The sequence below is a fragment of the Asterias amurensis genome, chromosome 4, assembly GCF_032118995.1.
Source record: "Asterias amurensis chromosome 4, ASM3211899v1".
Lineage (NCBI taxonomy): Eukaryota > Metazoa > Echinodermata > Asteroidea > Forcipulatida > Asteriidae > Asterias > Asterias amurensis.
Window position 1 is genome coordinate 9,549,971 of NC_092651.1, and position 16,614 is coordinate 9,566,584.

Consider the following 16,614-nt stretch of genomic DNA (forward strand, 5'->3'; position numbering starts at 1 on the left):
ATTTGTGAGGAGATGAAAGATGAAGTAGGACTAGTGTCTCCTCTAATTTAGCTATCCATTAGGCAAAGTCAGATATACTTTTGTGAGTATAGTAAGATTACACTTTTGTGGGTATAGTTAGATATTACTTTTGTATCTATACTCAAATAACTTGTGTGACAGTTGTCAGACATGTTTCTGACTGCAAGTATAGTCATATATACTTTTGTAAGTATAGTCAGATATAATTATGTAAATATAGTCAGAGTATACTTGTGTAATTATAGTCGGGTATACTTGTCTTGGACTAGTCAGATATTCTTTATAAGTTCAGTCAAATATCCTTTTTTTTAGTATAGCAGATATACTTTTGTAAGTGTAGTCGAATACTTTTGAAAGTATAGTTGTGCACATGCAGATAAACATTTGTATGTTTAGTCAGATATAATACTTATGTAATTATTTTCATATATTATACTTGCGTAAGTAGAATCAGATATACTTTTGAAAACCCCAAACTCATTCAGTAAGAGATGCGTGTAATTTAGATAAAGCCCTGAGTTGTTATTGAGATCGGTCAGTAGTTGTCCTTCATGCTAACCAGATGCAGCAGAAACTTATTTTTTCCTCCAAATAAGACTTGCCACTCGCACTGGGCTAATTGACAATAATTATGTTGTACACAGTCATTTAGATTGCCTCTTAAAAAAAACTGTAGTTGTGACTTTATTGTCTCTCTCTCATGTACCTTTCACAAATGCTAACACAATCACAAGGCCGAATCACAACACAAGAGTGTTACTGAAAATGACAGTGGAGATATGACAGAAAATGGCTCTATGTTTGTTTGTGTTGTTTTTTATTGATGCAAAACAGATCTCAATTTTTCTCCGGTGGAAAATGTAGACATGCAATTTCAGTAAGTACTGGTCAGATAAATCTTTGTTTGAGCCGGTGAGATTTGTACCCCCATGGTGGATGTACCACAAAGCGAAATGTAATTCTCCGTTGGCAATCTTTCATATACTTTTTCCAATCGTTTATCCTCCTAACAGAGCATTAGTCGAGTATTAGTAGATAAGTCCGACACCCGAGGCCTTCGTTTGATTGTTGTTTGCATGATTACCGGGCCCAAGCTACACCCTAGCGAGCTTACAAAGCGGGTCAAGGAGCGGATAAAATCACGTGTTGTGTTTTTTCTTTATCGTGGACAGAGGCTGAGGTCTCCGATGGATTCTTGAAGCTTACACAATAAACAAGGCCTTTCCCTCATCACCTGCTTTGTAATTCTTCGGCATTAGGGTCCTAAGCCCTCAGATGTGATCTCCTAATGCAGTAGTAAGACATCGCGCCATGTACACCTTGCAGGCATAGTCACCTTACCGACGTCACGGCTTAAAGCGACTTTGGCTACTGAAGACGGTCGGGAGTGCAGTAGTCGAAACAAGCCAGTCGGCTCTAGTCAGGAGTCGGCGGCTCTACTGGGAGGCACCACCTCGTCCGAAAGAGTGGTGTGTGCATTTAAGAATTCAGTAGATATCTCTACTTTGCAGGTGTTCGAATCCAACATGTGGCTGTCTCCTCGGGTAGACATCTTCGACCCCGGATGATGCGTTTTTTCTATCCTGGCTTTGAATCCATCCTGCTGTATTCACATGATTGAGTATTTGATAAGATCTGCTAGCTTTACCAGAAAATACTAAAAAACAAAAGTATCCGTGAAGTGTTTGCTGTTTCATTACTGTCGTGCTAGAGTGTGTGTGTTCCAGCCCATAGCAGACATCATTGAATGAGACACCTTCACGCATCAACAAATCTCAAAATGCACTTTCGATTACAGTGCGAAGGAAGATTGAGTACATTCTAAACATCAAGTGTACTTTTTCCGGAATTGTAAAAGTTACAAAATCCTTTTGTACTTTGTTAGAATTAAATAAAAATGTATAAAGTGGGTATGTATATATTGTTTTGTTATTTACCCATCCTGGTACCTGTACTTCTCTGACAGAAATCAAAAGATTTTTTATTGTTGTAAGTTCAGGACTTTATAGTGATAGACAGTATTTTATTTGAGACTTAAACCTGCATCACCGCAAGGTTGAGTAATCATAATAACTGCAAGGGGTTTGTTGGTTGTTTGTACCTTCACCCTGTGCTGTATGGAGAGTTGTCTGGTTGTATTAAAGAGATATAGGAGTTGCAAAGTGCTTACCAACCAAATGACTGGTGGTATGAAGTGGAAAACTATCATGGACTGATGATTTGACCCTAATTAGCAGAGCCTTCCTTGCTGTGGAAGGCTACAAACCATTACAACACCTGGGTCATTTCTGACCCAGATTTTGGTTCCAAGGGGGGCTGATCCATTTTTGTGTCCAGCTATAATAGGGTTTTAACTCAAATTCTGAATCGGTTGACCCATTTCGGGGTCATTTTGACACATTCTGGGTCAATGTCCCTAAAATGGGTCAAACCCCCACGGGAACTGGATTTGGGTAAATTTTGAGACAGACTTTGCTACAGTTAAAATGTCAGACCAATAGCATTTAAAAAAAAAAAAATACAAACACAAAGCGTTGTTTTGGGTGTAAAGACATATACTGCAATGTACATGTATGTGTGAGCAAAATAATGTCGCCAGACACTGCCATACCTGAAAAATTCCGGAGATTGTCAAGGGTTTGGTCTTTCAAAATAAGTATTTCATTTTATTCTGTGACATACATATTTCTCTTTATAATATGTGGCATATGTAGCTGACCCAGTTTATAGAGTTGAGAAGCAGACAAATGTAATAAGTGTTCAATCTTGCATGAGCAAATAACTGTGTTGTGTTGTGGCTGATCAGTTCTAGTACATTGGGTTTGACTTCATGTTGTCTGGGTTTGGGTTCATGCCCTGGTCATGAAGGGGGCCTAAGGCCTCTTGGCAAGACACTCTTGCATTGCTTCTCATTTACTTAGGAGCAACCTGAGATGATACAGATTACTGATGTGAATGGTTAACAACCTGTGTGCGCTAACTTAGTTGCAGTTGCAGGTGCTGCATACTCCTAAGGAGTTGAGATCGGTTCATGCCCTGGTCATGAAGGGGTCTAATGCATCTTGGCAAGACACTCTTGCATTGCTTCTCATTTACTCGGGAGCAACCTGAGGTGATACAGATAACTGATGTGAATGGTTAACAACCTGTGTGCGCTAACTTAGTTGCAGTTGCAGGTGCTGCATACTCCTAAGGAGTTGAGATCGGTCCGTGCCCTGGTCATGAAGGGGCCTAAGGCCTCTTGGCAAGACACTCTTGCATTGCTTCTCATTTACTCAGGAGCAACCTGAGGTGATACAGATTACTGATGTGAATGGTTAACAACCTGTGTGCGCTAACTTAGTTGCAGTTGCAGGCGCTGCATACTCCTAAGGAGTTGAGATAGTTTCATGAATGTGTAATGTCAGATCAACATGGGTTGTAATGCTGGAAGGCGCTGTGGTACTTGATTAACAAGCGACTTATACATGTAAATTATTAGTAAATTTGTATTATGTCTATTATTACTATCACGGTTATTATTTACATTTGTGTTAACCCTCAAGTGGGAACTAAAACATTGTTGGCTTACAACTACCACAAAATCATTTATTAGTATTGTATATGTAAGGGGGACCGATGACAGCAATCTATCTAGAAAGCTGAAGAAGCCAGTTGTACAGTAATGTCTTATCTGTTGATTTTTTTTCCCTGTAAATCTTTTGAAAGTATCTACTACAAAGTCATTTTTAGTCGGAGGACCGACCTATATAATTTATCAAGAAAGCAGAAGTAGCCATTTGTACATTAACGTGCTCAGGACTTGTAATCAGTAGAGAAACGTGACTTCGGTCTCTGATTAGTGCTGGGAGTTTTACCCGCCCTGTAATTGCAAGATGACGTTGGCTCGAATGTCCGAGTCTCTCATGTCATTATTGACATTCGGTTTGTGTTTCCAAAAACGGACTTCTTCCAATCGTCATGATTGATAAAACAAATAGATGGAGATAAACAGGTAAATAGAATAAGAGTGAAGATATAAATGGACTCCAATGTCAATGTTCAGACACTTCGGTTCCATCAGTCTGGCCTCGATTTCCGACATCCAATATGTTTAATGTCTTGGTCAGAATGTGTCTCCCCAACCCCCCCCCCCCTTCCAAAAAATCAAAAAAATAAAAACAAATACATTTGTTGTTACAGTTTTTTTTATAATGTTTATTTTGTTTCATGAATTCGTTTTTTTTTACCATTTCCTTTTTGTTATTCTTGTCACAAATATAGGCATTATCCAATCCCGTATAAAAAGTTAAAAGGTTACTTAAAAATCAAAATTATTTCTAGTTTCTCTGTTGTTATTATTTTATGATTTGGGGGTTTGACCCTTTCATTTTTGTTCTTGTCACAAATCGGCACAGTCAAATCTGTGTTAATAGGTTTTCTTAAAAAAATGTTTTGTTTTCAATTACTTTTGTTATTTTTGTTTTCAATTACTTTTGTTGCTTTCAATTTCATATTCTGTGTTATGATTTTCATTTTCTTTTGTTATGTTTGTTTTATGATTTTACCACACTGTATGAATTATTTTGTAAAATATTAATGTTTTTATTAAATGGAAAAAAAGAGTTTCTTTTCTTTTGGTTTATGTTTGAAATGATTTTGTTTTGTTGTGTTTATATCATTCAGCCAGTTGCATTCCGGAGTACAACGTGTCAAAGAACATGACATTTATTTTTTTAGAACTTTGTTTTCTTTTCTATGATTTTGATTTTCGTGCGTCAGTTCATTCAGTAAATTTAAAATTGAGGAACAATTTTACCTTTGAATAACCGCCCTTCCAAACATGTTCAAATTGTCATATGACATTTGGATAAGTGGTTGACACCTTTATTTTGTATTTACTGGACTCAGTTCTCCGCCGAATGCGTTTGATTTAAATAACTTTGACTTACATCCCATTGTTATTATTTACATATTCCCTCATGCTTTGACTTTACAAAATTAGGCCTATTTGAAGTTCAAGGCATTTTCTGTGAATGCCAAACAGCTTTGTACATTTTTAACAAAAAGACAAAGAAAGTATAGTGGGACAAAATGTTATTTTCAATCTGAAAAACATCGTTCAAATGATTAAGTTCGCACCATTACAAATCCTTCATAGAAATATTTTAGAAATTGTGAAGACTGTGTGCAATAACCTCCGTATCATAGCATAGTTTTTTCTTCTTTTAAAGCCAACATCTTCGATGTTTTCTAAATACTTAATCCAACGGCTAGTTTCGGAAATGCCTGGAGGATCTCCAAGTATAGTTGTATGGAGCATTGTGATTTGGTCTTCTTTTCTTCTCTTATCATAGAATTGAACAAACGGGGATCACTGCTGCCTCATCACTGATGCCTTAGTGGTTTCTTTCCCTGCCTTTCACCTCTGTTGACCCCGGTTTGAATCCAACCTCAGCCCGGAACCTCTTGCATTTAGTTTGGGTTTTCAGTTCCTACCTGATTGTATAAGGTTTTCTCAATTTGGGGTTTTCCCTCGCATCTAAAACCAAACATTTCTTCATCGTCCTCTACACGGATAAAGGCCTACATGAGTGCAAGTCACTGGTTATGAACCATTGATTTAATGATCAGAATAATTTACCTTTAACAAAAAGCAAATGGTAAGTTGTTAGCAGTCGACCACATTTAGTGGCAAACATGTGTAGACCTTCTGTAATGGTGGCATCAGCAAGGTGGATATAGGAAAATGTCTTAAAACCATTCTGCAATGGTGTGAAATGTTTGTGTGCTTGCATAAGGAACGACTTTTTTTTGTAAAGCAATTATTCTGAAAACATGGAATTATTTCCGAATGGTGACCTCGCAACTCGTCCTTCTGCAGAGCGCAGTGTAAACCAATTGTTCAATGGGACCTCGTTAATGTCTCGTGATATATTTAGATGATTTTGTTAAAAATTTATTTGTAGTTTTAATGCTATACTTGTGCTGTCATCTCAAGTATAGCGTCCCTCAATTTATGTACAGCGAAAATTAATGCAACTTCTTTGAAGTGGCAGCAATATTCAATCAATACACAATGTGACAAAGACCGGCTGGGAACCGGAAAGGATTTGTCCATTTGATATTGCGGCCGTCCATCTTCTAGAAAATGCCAAGAGCGAAGACTTGGATCCCCGCAAAGTGAATTCTTTTCATCTGTTTGGAATGACGAGGTTAGGTTGATTGTGTTGTGAATCCCCAAGTTCAATATGGTGTAGTGTGAACACGTTACATGTATGTGTGTGATTAGTGGCCTACCATCCATGTAGCTTTTCTTAAAGGCAGTGGGCACTCTTGGTTATTACCCAAAAATATTTATCAGCATAAAACCTCACTTGCTAACGAGTAATGGATAGAGGTTGATAGTATAGAACATTGTGAGAAACGGCTCTCTCTGAAGTGGAGCAGTTTTCGAGTAATTTCCCACGAATTTGGTTTCGAGACCTCAAGTTTAGAATTTGAGGTCCCGAAATCAAGCATCTGAAAGCACACAACTTCATGTGACAAGGGTGTTTTTTCTTTTCTTTCATGGTTATCTCGCAACTCCGATGACCAATCGAGCTCAAATTTTTACAGGTTTGATGTTGAGATACAGCAAGTGGGAAGACTGGTCTTTGACAATTACCAATAGTGTCCACTGGCTTTAAAGACACTGAACACGTTCGGTAATTGTCAAAGACCAGTATTCTCACTTGGTTGATCTCATGCACATATGCATAAAATAACAAACTTGTGTAAACTTGGACTCAATTGGTCATTGAATTTGCAATTAAATGATGATGAGAAAAAAAATCATCCTTGTTGTTCAAAATAGTGTGCTTTCAGATACATGTAGGAATAACAAGGCTTCTGGCCAGAAGTCTTTTATCATTAATATAGTGAGAAATTACCTCTTGCTCAAAAAATATGCTACTTCAGAGGGAGTCGTAATTACCAAACGTTTACAGTGAATTTTAATTCACAAGGAGAGATTCTTCTTATTTTATTTTTGCTCGCTCCCTGTTTTTTTTTCTTCTCTCCTGTCCCCTCATCTCCTTGATTTGATTAATCTTCCCCACGAAGCTCCAATACCTTCCTAAACATTTACCAAATAACCAAATAAGCTTGACCGAAGCTCTAAGCGCGGACGTGTCGAAAATGGAATATTATCCTCAAGTTGTGGGAGTCTCGTCATCAGCGGAGAGAGGGCAAGGCCGTGGCGCCCTAACGGATCGGTTTTAATAAACCGGCGTGGCCAAACTCATTATACGAAGTTATTAAGTAAACCACCAAGTCCAGGTCACTCGTTATTCACAGGGAGTTGCCTCCTCGGCCAAGACATGCAATCACAACATTAATACGACTGATAATCCCCATGTATGTTAAAATCACTTATTTTCTTCAATTGGTGTGTTATGGACTGTGCGTCTGTTTTTGTACTTACTTGTATGTCTTGTCCCTGTTCGCCTCAGCCAATACTTGCAATCTGAGCATTATGACTGATAATCCCCTTTGTTAAAACCTCTTATTTTCTTCAATTGTTATGTTTATTGAGCTGTGCGTCTGTTTTTGTACTAACTGTTATGTCTTGTCCCTGTTTGCTTCAGCCAATACGTGCAATCTGAGCATTATGACTGATTATCCCCACGTATGTTAAAAACACTTATTTTCTTCAACTAAGTTTGAAATGGAGCTGTGCTTCTGTTTTAGTTCTAACTTTTAATTATTTTATATTTATATTTATATTTTATTGACCAAACCAACAGCGGACGAGCCGCCAATTACAGGAAAGGATAAAAAACATTTAGAAATATTCATTTATGTCTTGTCACTGAGTGCCTCAGCCAATACTTGCTTTCACAACATAATGACTGACTGATTATCCACATTTTGTTAATGTTCAAATCACTTATTTCTTCAAGTAGTTTGTTTTACGGGCTGTGCTTCTGTTTTTGTACTTACTTTATGTCTTATCACTTATTGCCACAGCCAAGACTTGCAATCACAGCATTATGACTGATTATCCACATTTTGTTAATGTTCAAATCACTTATTTCTTCAAGTAGTTTGTTTTACGGGCTGTGCTTCTGTTTGTGTACTTACTTTTATGTCTTATCACTTATTGCCACAGCCAAGACTTGCAATCACAGCATTATGACCGATTATCCACATTTTGTTAACGCTCAAATTACTTATTTCTTAAGTAGTGTGTCTAACGGGGCTGTGCTTTTGGTTTTGTACTTCGTCTTGTCCCTGATGGCATGAGTCTTGTTGTCTCGGCAGTGTTATTTGTTTCTGTTCTTTCTTGTTTTTGCATGGTGGACAGTAAATATAATTTGGTGAAGTCAAGCATGTCTGCGTTGTGGTAAACAGCTTAATAGACACAGTGCTAACTCGTATCCCACCAGGGCTATCGCCAGTTTGGCCTATCACGATAATAAGGCATTGGTTTGCGTTGCCAATTTATCACGCAGTCTTATGGCATGGTGATTTGTGTGGTGAGGGAGCACAGTGGCGCACACCCCAATGTGCATGTTAGGTTGGTGTAGTGGTATCTGTCCTTGCCTTCCACCTCTGGATCCCTAGTTCAAGTCCCACGATGTGGATTAGGTGTTCAGACCCTGCTTGACTGTGTGGGGTTTCTCTGAAAAAAATTGTCTTGTATTTTTTCTTGTCCCACATCTAAATGGACATTTCCTTCTTTGTCTTCTTTACATTGGGTTTTGGCGAGTAACAGTGATCAAGTTTGCTTTTCCGAGAATTCTTGGCTTCACAACCATATAATAATATTAATAAATAAAACGACATGAAAGGGCAACTGTCTATGATATAACTTTCCAATGTCATGTGGTATTTGTTCTTGACAAACTTTTGATATCTCTTAATGATGTGTTTGATGACCAACCGCTACTGCTCTGGTAAACACTTTAAATGTCAGGTGCATCCCTGTTAATAAGTTTACCCAAAATAATCTGCAGCTGGGCTTAAGATGAACGCATATAGACCGTGGCATTACGGCCCTGATTTATCAAGCAAAGCATGACTTCATAACGATTCAAGTATCGTCTTACCATCACCAGTGGTATCAAGTTTCTGTTTAATTGCATATCACTTTGTGGCGAGGTCTATAACTTAATATTGGTCTTGTGTCTCGCATAGTTGGTCCATAATTGTGGAACGGCCACTGGTTAAAATTGATGACATTTCTTTATGAGTATGGTTAAATGTACCAAATGCACGCAAGACCCATTAATAGACTTTTCTCACGCTAACGGGGGCCCGTGTCCGGTTCTATTTACTTGTCCAAAGCATTAATATAGATTGATTTTTATTTGAGGCATTATTATGTATGACTGTGCAAGTCTGGCACGTGTCCAAAACGAGAAAACAACTTCAACGAAGACTATGTTTCACTGGTTTTGAGAAGTGAGTAATATAATAGACCATCACGGATGACGTCATGGTTTGTTTGACTGCATTGAGTCAGTGCTTTATAAGGGAGTAGGCCTACTGCATTTCTGACAGCTGTGCAGGGACACAATTGTTTCCCATTCTTGGGTGAAGTGGTAAACAACATACCATACACATTAGCGTAAAGGTCAAAACAAATTCTATTCTTTATCCCCGATGCAAAAATAACATATATTAAAATTGTGACGTCACCAGTGCTAAGGTATGTTAGTTGTCGATCTCGCGAATCCAAAACCCAATATTTAATTAAAAACAATTTTTCTCACTGATCAAGTTTTTTTGTGTGTGAATCTAATGACCATTTTGGCCTTACCTTTGACAGGGTTGTTATTTCATGTGTATATTGGGGTACTCAAAGTTTAAATACCAGTATTTACCAAAGCCAATGGTTGCCACTGCTTTAAATTGGACTCGAGAAGAACAACATTCCAGCGCCATGATTAAAGTGTGAGTCGTCCACAGTACCATGCCAATAATCTACCTGCAGGCTTGCGTGTATTCACGGACACTCCACTCCAACCTCGAACAATCCCTGTCCGTTTAAACAGGACATCAAACCCAAGTGATATCTAGGTGTGGAAGTACGAACAAAGATGGTTGATACCACTTGGGGTCGAACGAGACAGGTTTTTTTTCTTTGCCTCGCAGGTGCAAACCCGCAGGCGATTTTTTTTTATCATCAAAACAAACTTGTTAAGATGATAACTTGTGAAAATGCTATATATGTCGTTTTGAAGAAAAGTTTCCAGAACTCGTGCGGGTATTTCAAAATTGGAAAACCCCCGTGGTATGACAGTTGGGTGCATTGGCCTTATGCTTTAATGATGTAGTGGAAAAACGACAAAGCATAATTAATCAAAGCATAATTATGTGATTTTATGTTCGATTTCAGTTATCGATGTCACTGCACATTTATTCGATATCGTGTCGTGAAATTTATTCGGTTAATGGAATTTAGGATACAGCGGTAAGACTGAGTCCAGTTATCGAGGTTTGTGTTAGTTAATTAGAAATTGCATGTATGATCGATTGCGGTAGCCGAGTTCTGAATCAATTACGGCAATTTAATTTAAGATCGATTGCGATCGATTACGACTATCGACTTCAGGATCAGTTACAATAATCGAATTCAGGATAAATCGATAAAGTATGACAGTAGTTTTAGTAATCGATTATTATACGCATTTCCACTGGCAAAATATGGCACAATATGATTTAGCGATACACGTTGAAAAGGCATGATCGTAAAATTGGATTACAATGACGGATTTGTCTTTTTTAATAACAGCGAACGACCAACTGAATGATACAAATTAGAATGTTTGAAACATTTGACACTTTGATATCTGATTCACCAATATGCAATATAACAGCTCATCTGGTTTGGAGATCAAAATTAATGTAGGCGCCAACGGCGCAACAAAGGATTAGTGGTTGCATTGCTGCTCTGTATACGATATAATGTTCTATTCTTATATGAAACTATACAAGATGAAAATAAAAAATATGTATCAAACAAATAATAATAATAATAATAATAATAATAATAATAAATAAAGATATACAAAAAATATATATAAACATACAAACAAACAAATAAATAAATAAATAAGGATAACAAAGGTTTTACTTACAATTCTCCTTTATCTTGTGGATTTATAGGTGAAATGTGTCTGTGAATACATACTACAATGCACAGTAGAATAATTATTCTGAACAAACACGCCATATAATTAATCTGTGAAAACCTATACTTCAAAGTAAGTGGTCATGTTTATAAGTGACAACGAGCAAAAAAACGGTTCGTGCTTTGGTAAGGATTTGATGCACGTTCACAGTCGTGATTACTTCAATAAGACGTACGTATAAAGCAGTAGCCATTTTGGGGGAGGTTTGGGTGCTATTTCTCATCAGCTTTGACTGGTTTTTAAACGGAATTCTTTTCTCTGGAAGACTGGCACTGAGGAAGAATTTTCAGTAGGTTGAAACCGGTTCTTACACATTGTGTGTTTTGTTTTATTTACACACCCATCAGCACAATTAACGCTAGAGACAGAATGAATAGGAAAAGAGAAGAAATGTTCAGTTAGATGTGGGAGGAGAAAATACAAATGGTGGGAAAACCCACGTATTCAGGTAGGGACTGGAAACCCAATCCATGTGCAAGGCTCTGGTCAGAGGGGGGATTCGAACAGGCAGACAAAAAAACACTGTGCCAACCTGATCCCCTTATTTGAACATAACGTGCTCTATTCAATAGATATTTTAAACACCAAAGCTATAAACCACAAGGGAAACTGACTGGGTAATTTTGCACTCCACGAGTAATAAGTTAAAGGAACACGTTGCCCTGGATCGGTCGAGTTGGTCTTTAAAAAGCGTTATTGTAACCTTTTGTTATAAAATGAATATGGTTAGAAAGATGTTGTAAAAGTAGAATACAATGATCCACACAAACATGCCTCGAAATAGCACGGTTTTCCTTTTAACTCGTCGCCTAACACGGTCGGCCATTTATGGGAGTCAACATAAATGGCTGACCGTGTTAGTTCGCAAAGTAAAAGGAAAACCACGCATTTTAGAGGCATGTTTGTGTGGATCATTGTATACTACTTTTAAAACATCTTTCATAACAAACGGTTACAAACGCTTTTTATAGACCAACTCGTCCGATCCAAGGCAACGTGTTCCTTTAATCACTAATAATTGATTCAATGAAAACATAATCTTTTCAAGTAGTTTGGGCAGAAACATCAAATGGGGTTCCTTTCAGTTTGAATCTTGTCATCTTCAGGTGCTTTTCAATTATGTGATCTATTCTAAAGTGATTTCTTCCACAGATACCATTTTTAACATCAAGTTATAAACCGCAGGGGAAACTGACCGGGTATTATTTGTACACCAACGAATCGTTCACAGGACAGGTTACCACTTTATATATCTAACTGAATAATAGACTCTTTTAAAGCAAATTGGGCAGAAGGATCCGTGAGAAGCGAAGCGGCCTGGAGTAATGAGCCAACACTTGTAACTAATAATGTGTCTGTATGTCTCAGCGTACGTCTCGCCTCATCTTCCCTGTACAGCAATCCGCACGTAGAAATAGCCTAATGATGATTAAGATCAAATATAAAAAACGGGGAATATACTTCGTTCCCCTACCCCCCCCCCCCCCCCCCATATAGACGGTTACTCATGCTGATTGCTTTGTCCATTGATGGATGGGGCTTTGTATCCTCACATGTATCGAGTTATGATGACTAAAAGGTCCTAACCCTCAGGGATAACAAAGAAATATAAATAGCTGAATACAAAATACATATCAGACATTGTTGTAGACTTTATCACTTACTTATTGAAGATGGACAACTGGAAGCCCCCCCCCCCCCCCCCTAACAAGCAAAAAAAAACAAAAAAAAACAAAAAACACACACACACACAGAAAAACATACAACAACAACAAATACACAAACATTCCACTATTGTACGATTTTGGGGTACCGGAAGGCCTACCAGTTTTCGGTATGTGCTTCCCCCTTTTTCATACAAAACCGTGTTTAAATGCACGTGATCTTTGCTGAAACTCTTTTTAAATTTCTCTTATCAATATGGGAATCCAGTTCGCATAAGATTAAACAACATTTTGTATTTAAGTGAGAAAATACCTCTTTCTCAAAAACTACTTCAGAGGGAGCCGTTTCTTACAATGTTTTTTTTTTATATAATATATCAACAGCCATCCATTTCCCGTTACCAAGTAATTTTTTATGCTAACAGTTTCTTTGAGTCATTACCCAAAAGTGGTCAGTGCCGTTAGGCATAAAGCAGTACACGTTTTATTTTAAGGTGTGTTTGACAACTTTGCGGTAAAGAGTTTTATTCGTATATATAAAAATAGAAATCTTAAACTCACTTTCCCTATGTTTAAAATGTTTTAGTTTTCCGTTCGTGACGGAGTTCAATACAGTGTGTTGATGATCTCGATGATAAATTGACTTGTAGCGTGCACGGATTTCTTGTCACGACATTATGTTCTCCCGCACTATGCAGTTAAGGTTTTATATTCTAGAAATAATAACAGTAGATTAAAATTGATATATATCAACAGTAATACATGCAATTTCCCACTGAGAAGCAACATGCATCTGATAATGACAGCATCACTGTAGATGGATGGCCAACACGTGTAACTTGTAAGATCTGAGTTTTTAGAAGTTTTTTTTATCAACGATTGTTTCTGCAAAACGAGAGGCAAGGTTTTAAGTGTTGTGTTTAGATCGTGTGAATCATTTGGACTAGCCTTGTGCCGTTGAGTTTGTACTTTTGGTGGATAATATTCTGGGGTTTTTTTTTCGAAAAGAAGGGCGGTGAAACCATTTTGGGGATCGAAAAGATCAGATAATGTCACCCAGTACTCAAAGCTTGCTTTGTGATTGGTTAAGATTTGAGTGTGTCATTCGATATGTATTTTTTTACAAGTAAGCGCGCGATAGCGATGCACTTTGCCTATAGTAACCAATCTGAAGAAAAGAAAATGCAACCAGGATGTACTATACCCGTAGTAACCAGGATGTACTATACCTGTAGTAACCAATGTACTACCGATAGAAACCAGTGTACTATACCCGTAGCAACCAACGTACTGCCCATAGAAACCAGTGTACTACACCCGTAGCAACCAATGTACTACCCATAGAAACCAGTGTACTACACCCGTAACAACCAATGTACTACCCATAGAAAACAGTGTACTACACCCGTAGCAACCAATGGACTACCCATAGAAAACAGTGTACTACACCCGTAGCAACAAATGTTTTACATCCAGGGTAACGAGTATACTATGCAAGAACAAATGCATCAACCAGTGTACTTCACCCGTTGCAAAATTGTACCAACCTAATCAGGGCCCAATTTCATAGAGCTGCTTAGTACATAAATTTGCTTAGCATGACATTTCTTCCTTTATTAAAACAGGATTACCAACCAAATTTCCATTTGTTGCATATTGCTTGTTACATTATTCAGCTGTTGTTTGCTTATCCTGAAAATTACGTGGAAATTTGGTTGGTAATCCTTTTTTTATCAAGACACAAATCTCATGCTAAGGAAATTTTTGTGCTTGGCAGCTCTATGAAATTGGGCCCTGGTTGCGTCTGTTGAAGTAGTTGTTGACAGCTTATGCAATTTTTATTGAGTTAGTTGGTCTTTGGGTTCTACTAGCAACCTTCCTTGTGTTATATATCAGACTATTAAACATGGTTAGCCTTTGTTTTTCTAATTATACGGGTAAGTGGTGTGGCACTTATGGAGCTCCGTACATTATTAAATTACTGTAAAATTAGGTTGTTACCAACGATACACAATGTATTTGAATTCAACTACAGAAAACGGGAGAAAGAGAGAAAATAAAAGGCTCTATTGAAATCCGCCAACCTTGTAATTGTCTCTCTAGGTGAATAACAATATTAAATTCATCGCATCTCATTGTCTGTTGTTGGCCGATGTAAATGCGTGTTTCTAACATTAGTCATTTCTTATTTCTCAAAGGAGCAGGTTGATCTATTTTAATCCACTCCATTTGCAACGCGAAGTAAAAACACAACGAGGACGCCAAAAAGCTTCTTTTAGCTGTGGGGCAAAACAATTTGAAGGGAACAAAAAATGGCAGCGGCAATCTGTCCTTGTTAGAGGTAGACGAGGATGTGGGAGTCACTTCACATCAATGTTGGTGAGCAGACGGCTACATTTAAAGACACTGGACACTAGTTGTAATTGTCAGAGACTAGTCTTTACAGTTGTATTAGTGTACCTCAACATATACATAAAATAACAAACCTGTGAAAATTTGAGCTCAATCGGTCGTTGAAGTTGCGAGATATAAATGAAATAAAGAAACACCCTTCTCGAAATCAAATTCATGGAAAATTACCTCTTTCTCGAAAACTCAGTCAATTCAAAGGGAGCTGTTTTTCACAATGTTTTATACCATCAACCTCTCCCATAAGTGAGGTTTTATGCTAATAGTTATTTTGAGTAATTACCAATAGTGTCCACTGCCTTTAAGCGTGTCTGCATACACAGACCTTTATGGTCCCTTGTCTTTTAGCTGTTGATCCTGTTGTCTCCGATTCATGTCTTTGAAATGTATGCAAACTAAGACCAGGAATGCCATAACCCAGCAGAATTATTTTGTCTGGGCCTAGAAGGATTTAAACACTTTCGTTCAGAGTCGGACTATATTGGTTTGGTCAATCTGAATAAAACATTTTGAATGGTCAGTTTCGGTCAGTCCTACGTCGGTCGTTGGTCAGTCCGGTCAGTCTTTGGCCAGTCCTCGGGCCAGTCTCAACTAATTTCCGTACCCGCTCAGTTCTCTCTCAGTTCTCGGTCATCTCTCAGTCAGTCATCGGTCCTTCTTCGGTAAGTCAATGTGTATGAATTATTTGAGAATTGAAGCCGCGCCTGAACCAAGCGGTAATTCGGATATAGCCCTTGGCTACAACCTTGATGACTTTTTCAACTATAGTTCAGACATGGTCTTAAGTCTGAACATTTGAGTTATGCAGCAAAAGAAAGTGAGGTTGTGGGATACACCCTTATCAGATGTTTGTCCTTAAAAAAAAAAAAAGGAAAAATCTGCCAGATTATTCACTGTGCAAAGCCATTAAGGCGGGAATGTTTCTACAAATTATTTTCGCTAGTTGTAACATTGGTTAATGCAATTGAATTTAGCCGTAAATTCAATCGCCTTGTGATTTTCACAGGCCTGCTAAGCCGTTTCTCACGGTCAAATAGACCCATCCTCTCTCTATCAGGAATGGGGAACATTTTTGCATTCCTCTAAGATCGGAATTTCCAGGAGTTCTGATTAATTTTCAAGGCGGGAGGAGAGGGCCTGAAATCACAACTAATAACTCGAGGTGGCTAAAGATGCAGTGGCTGAAATAATCCCGTCTGTATTAATCCATAGGCAACGTGAAACTTATTACTACGTCACTTCCAATCAGCTCATAATCACCAGTGCCGCCCTGTTTAAAGTTAAGCTGCTCCGGGTTTATTTCCAAGTATGCGATATCTGTATAATTCTGTACAGCAGATGTGCTGTGAAGTATGAAATTA

At 37.9% G+C, this 16,614-nt stretch overlaps 1 protein-coding gene across 2 annotated transcripts in view; it reads left to right on the forward strand.

The window, feature by feature from the left end:
- The window catches only part of LOC139936038 (periodic tryptophan protein 2 homolog), a 202,606-nt gene that overhangs the window by 91,783 nt on the left and 94,209 nt on the right, over positions 1-16,614 (forward strand). The window contains exon 20 of one of the 2 annotated variants that reach the window (XM_071930748.1): positions 1,194-4,467. The exons of the other annotated variant lie outside the window; for it this stretch is intronic. The gene's annotated coding sequence lies outside the window, so the exon portion shown is untranslated. Of the gene's footprint in view, positions 1-1,193; positions 4,468-16,614 lie in introns of those variants that run through there. 2 annotated transcript variants of the gene reach the window in all.